Source organism: Pezoporus wallicus, unplaced genomic scaffold (assembly GCF_028554395.1).
Source record: "Pezoporus wallicus isolate ANWC-B61680 ecotype Strahan unplaced genomic scaffold, APGP_CSIRO_Pwel_v1 contig_7941, whole genome shotgun sequence".
Classification (NCBI taxonomy): domain Eukaryota; kingdom Metazoa; phylum Chordata; class Aves; order Psittaciformes; family Psittacidae; genus Pezoporus; species Pezoporus wallicus.
In genome coordinates, this window is record NW_026639822.1 from 25,136 (window position 1) to 31,135 (window position 6,000).

Consider the following 6,000-nt stretch of genomic DNA (forward strand, 5'->3'; position numbering starts at 1 on the left):
TATAGACAGTTTCTTGTTACTTTATTTGTCCAACTGAAAACTATAGCTCTACCCTCAACACCTGGCCTACCAAACTGAGACTAGGATAAAAATCCTCCTTGGAGGTACCCAATTTAACTAGCTATGCAACTGAGACATGTGTGAAGGCTAACAGACACACACTTTCTTTTGCTTAATTTATTAGCATTGACATTCAAAGTACAATGCAGTCAACCCCTTTGGTAGCATGCCTCTAGCACAAAAATCCTGGGGGGAAAAGAAAAGAGCCACGTCCCCTTCCCTAAAATAGTTTCTGACCTGGAGTACTGCCCCTATCAGGGAGGAATAATGAAGAAATCATCCAGCAGCAGGAAGAAATCTGGGCTTCCTGAACTGCCATGTGGCTTGCAAAAAGTCCAGCTACAAGCAGCACCTTCTGCTGATAGACTGTGCAACGAGAGGGGGATGAATGAGGCCAGAAGCTGTTGGGTCATTCAAAGTTCCTTGGCTAAAGGAGAAAAGAAACAAGGAAGAGTTTCTGTGGTCAGTATCATCACATAATTCTCTTTTCCTAACTGATCCTCAGGCTGCTGTACTCACCTGGCTTACTGGCAAAGAAAATGCAAGCAGGAAGCTCTGGTGCCACTGAGGGGAATTACAAAGCTGCTGGATTTCCAGGTGTCCAGAGGGAGCTGATAAGAAGCATTTTGGTCTTTTCAGAAATGCTTTGCAATTTTGCATTACCCAGCTCTTCATCTGTGAGCCATGTCTGTTCCCCTCAACCCCCTGTTACCTCCCATGCCTTCCCTAGTACCTCTCTCTCTCTGCTCGTGCTCAGACACTGAGAACTGCCATGCCCAGGGCTGGTCATTGCTAACCATCCCCCATTTAACATGGCTAGGGACCAGTCTACCCTTACCTCTACCCTGCTCTCATGACCTAAGTGCTAGATGATACTTGGGAGGATCCCATCCTGCCTGTTACATTATGGGAGAGGCAGCAGCAATATTTGGGATATTGAAACTGTGACTCCTGTGAGGCTGAGGATGACTCTGCAAGGAGGTTAGGACACTAAAAAGCGCAGCACTGCCAATTCCTGCACAACAGACTCCTAATGCCTGTAACTAGCAGCTGTATGCTGAGTGCAGGTACAACTGGCCTTCACCACTCCCAGCTCATGCACTTCTCCAAGCAGTGCCCCAGGGACTGCCTTCTTCACAGGACTCATCCTCACCCGATTTTACCCATGGTATAGGACATCAGGGTTCTTCACGTCTGCCCGTAATTGGCCAGAATATTGTCTGCCATTCGGAGCTCTGAGAAAGCAATTTTGAACTATGCAATCGTGTTTTTAATTAGAATTCCAAGGAGAAATTCTCCATGCACATCTTCATTTTTCCTGTTTCCTGCAAGGACACATCATTACATACAATAAATAAGCCTTGAGCACAGACAAAAGCCATAAAACACCTGTGTATTGGTGTACATTGATGTATTTGTGTTCATCTAAGCTTATCTGAAGATGTTCAGGTGCGCAGATAGATGGAAAACTAGAATATGATGTCAAATGTACTGTTCAAAAATTCAAACACATTGTTCGCATTATTCCTTCACTCAGGTAATACCTGTTAAAGCATTAATGTACCTTATGTAAAGGCATAAAGATGAGCATTACGAACCAAGGAAAGTAAAACACTTGAAGCAGTGCATAGCTTGGCTTTTGAAGCAGCATGCTTATAGGTGCACAGCTGTGCAAGCTTTCAGTGGTGTGAAGCTTTGTTGTGTTTCTTTGACAATTTCCTTGCTCCATAGCAACATGTCATGTGCAAGCACAGGTCAGAAGGTCCGAAGAAGGCTTTGCTGGTGCTCTCTGCAGTTGATTCCGTGACTTTTACCATCCTATATGTGTGTATATATATATTTTTAACTGTACCAGATACACTTCTTAGATAATAGCAACATTGTCAGTAGAGATAGAACATGCAAGATAAGAGCCACGATGCTACTTTCTTTGAAATCAATCTCCATGGTGAAGATCTATATTCTATATATATCTATTCTCCAATGTAAAAACTTAAAATGGCTCCAGAAATTAAATGAGCGGTTATTGTATTGCTTTTAGGCTACTACTTATCCTAAGGCACCTGCTTGCTTTACACATAGAGGAGAATTCACTGAAATTGCTTTTGTGGATGAGACAGGAAAGATTTAATCCCAAATTCCTTACTTCCTTGGCAAACTGCCATAATAAAACATGCTGCCAGTTCTGCAAGCATTTAAGCACTGCATTTAATTGAGCTGTTTACATAAGTAGGAACAACTATTTGCTCAAATGCTGACCAGATTAAATTCTATGCCATAGCTGGAATTTTCATATGAAGTCAAACTTTAAGGAGGTAGGACACTCCTTACTGAAAGTCCTCTCCCATTGTTGCAGCAGTAAAGGTGTGGGTGAGGGCTACACACCCAGGGGTTTTAAACCTGTATTTCCATACAGCACCTTTCTACTTCCTTGTTGTGAGATTGATGGTTAAAGATAAGGCAGCAAGAAGCGCTGGCCTTTCTGGTTTTAATGGACTCAGGATATCCACAATGATTTACATGTTGCATTTATACAGCTATCTAGCACAGAACAGGCTGCTGTCAACTCTTCTTGCAGTTCAGCAAGAACTGCAGTTCAGCAGGGACAGGATAAAGCATCAACCTCTCAAAAAGAATCATCTGAGATATTTGGCACAGGTATCAGGCCCCTATATTGACAAAAAAAAAGAGCAGTTTGGTTCTCAGACAGCAAGAGAATAACAGAAGTCTTGAGGGAAGATAACCAAGACAGACAAGTGGCCAACAAAAAGGAAGATGGAAAAAAAAGATATTTTTCTGTACCTAGGGTAAGACCACTCTGATCAGTGTATCCGAATCAGAGCTTGCTGTGGACCAACACTACGTAAGTAACAAAGAACTTCAGATCCACAAGAAACCCTCTCACAATCCTGCAGTAGCTGTTAAATGAACCTGACACATGCAGAATGCTTCCTCTAATTCAAGTGGCATTGAGTTTCCTCACTTTTAACTTAGTGTAAATATCAGCAGAGTGCAAATGATTTTTGCTGAATATTTTCAGGGGCAGAGTATTCAGAATCCATCTGCTGGGTAAGGATTAAATAACCCATGCTAAGTTAGTACTTGACAACATCTGTGAAAATGGCTCTGCACAGGGTTCCTGAAGGGCATGGTGTATTGGGTGTGAATGGTGAGGTTTTGGTAGCAGAGGGGTTATAGGAGTAGCTTCTCTGAGAATGTGAGAAGCTGCTAAAAGCAGAGACAATGCTAAAACAGAGACAATACCAGCTCCAAGACAGGCCAAGCCTATCAGTGATGGTGGTAGCACCTCAGAGATAACATAGGTAAGAGGGAGAATTAAAAACTGCTGGGAACAGTAGCCAGAAAAGAGGAATGAGAATATGTGAAACAACTCTGCAGACACCAAGGTCAGTGCAGAAGGAGGGAAGGAAGTGCTCCATGTGCTAGTGCAGAGATTCCCCCTGCAGCCCATGAAGAATACCATGCTGTGTCCCTGCAGCCCATGGAGGTCCATGGTGGTGCAGATTCCACTTGCAGCCCATGAACGACCCCATGCTGGAGCAGGGGGATGCCTGAAGGAGGCTGTGACTAGACGGGAAGCCTGCCCTAGAGCTGGCAAGACCTGTGGCCCCATGGAGAGAGGAGCCCATGCTGGAGCAGGTTTGCTGCAGGAGTGGTGACCCATGCTGGAGCACTCTGTTCCTGAAGGATGCACTCATGAAAGGGACCCATGCTGGAGCAGTCTGTTCAGCACCCCATGGAAGGGACCCATGCTGGAGCAGTCTGTTCCTGAAGGACTGCACCCCATTGATGGGACCCACGCTGGAGCAGTCCATGAAGAACTGCAGCCCGTGGGAAGGACTTGCATTGGAAAAGTTCATGAAGGACTGTCTCCCATGGAAGGGACTCCAGTATTGGATCAGGGAAACAGTCAGGAGTCCTGCCCTGGAGGAAGGAGGAGTGGCAGAGACAACTTGCAATGGACTGATCTCAGCCCACATTCCTGTTCCCCCTGCAGTGTTGTGGGAGGTAGAGATAGAAGAAATGTGAAGTTAAGCCAGGAAGAAGGGAGGTTTGGCAGGAAGCTATTTTTAAGATTTAGTTTATTTCTCATTATCCTACTCTGATTCTGTTGGCAAGAAATCAAGCTGATTTCCCCAAGTCAAGCCTGTTTAGCGTGTGACAGTAATCAGTAAGACATCTCTCCCTGTCCTTGTCTTGACCCACGAGCCTTTGGTTGTATTTTCTCTCCCCTGTCCAGCTGAGGAGGAAAGTGATAGAGGACCTTTAGTGGGCAGCTGGTGTCCAGCCAGGTCAACCCACCACATGTGTAGGGGAAGTAAATGTGCAATGTTCAGACGTAAACTATTAAGACAAAAAGAAGACTAGCAGCTCACACACCTTCCATCTTAAGTCACCTGGGAGGAATACTTCTTGCTGTAAAGACTCTGAGCCACAGAGGCATATTACAGAGGGGTGCGCTCCCACCAGACCAAGTGCAGTACAACATATTTCATACTACCTCTCTCCTTGTCTCTTAATTTTCTCTAAGCAAGGGTGGAGGCATTAAGAATATCCTTCCCTTTCAGCTTCTGCTGCCTTCGATGTGGTTTAGCACATTGCTTCTAAATTAACATACCTATAATGCAGCTGGTACAACCCATTATTTTCCCAGCACTCTGCTGAGTCCTCATTCCTACTCATTCTAATGTGTCTACGGCACATGCTTTAGTATTGCGGGAGGTGAGACTTCAAACATCCTAACAGAGTGTCCACGTTCCTGCAGGCAATACTTTGCTAAGAGAAGATACTGAGCAGAGTCCAAGTGACACCAGTGAGAGCTGCACTTCATGCTTTTCTTGATATTCAGCCTATATTTTCCTCCTATGCCCAGTTAAAGGCTGTTAAACCATCCCAGACTCACCTTACTTTCTGAGGGCATACACTGGAAGGCTAGTTGTATTGCAAAAATCTATTTTACACCAGCCAGAACTACAGCTCATTCCTCTTCATTTCCTCATGTATATGGATACTACCCTGGAGCTAATCTTTGTTTATTCCTAACTTCACATTGGAATTGATCTAACACATTCTTTCTTGATCTGTTTTAAAAAATACGTTAGCTTTTTGCACCTCTGTTTAGTAACCATTAGTGATTTCCAAATGTGAAACTGTCCTAAATAATTAATAACAAAATTCTTAATATTTCTCCTTGCTAAAACTTACAGAGTCGCATTACTTCCACTGAGGTTGTTTTTCTAGGATTCAATGGGATTTTAGTTTCAAAACCACACCAGATGTTACACGCAGTTCAGTTCAGATGCTTTTGTGTTTTGTTTCTTTACAATTTCAGTTTTCTCTATTTGTTTTCTTTCTTTGACATAGAGTAGAGGAAATGCCACTTAGGATAAATCCCTCAGAGATCACCCAACTTAACTTCTGTGGTTTAAGTTACTGTATATTTGAATAAATTACATAAGTAACTACTCCATCTGCTAGAAAATTAAGTTTTAAATAAACGGAACTGTAAGAGAACAAGTTGACACAATCTGCAGCAAACTTTACTGGATGCCTTGATCGCAGAAACAATGTTGTGTAATTTGTTCCGTGGTTTTGGGGTGGGGGTTTGCATTCCTTTTCTCTTGTGCATTTAGGGTCTTCTGCCCTGAAATGGTGACAGAATGCATGTGCCGGCATTTCCATGCTTTTTGTCCATTATAATGATTTTGCAGTTTCAAGCATTGATTGAAAACTGTTTGAAAGAGTACTGAAAGAAATCCCAACATGCATCTTATAGCAGAACTTCAAACAACCAGTCTGTTGTAGGGTAATGGGAAGTATGTAAAACAGCATGCTGTGAAGTGTGATTCATCGTTTGATGTAACTGGTGCGTCATAAACCATAATTTCCCATCTAACAAAGGCAGGTAATGCTCCCTTT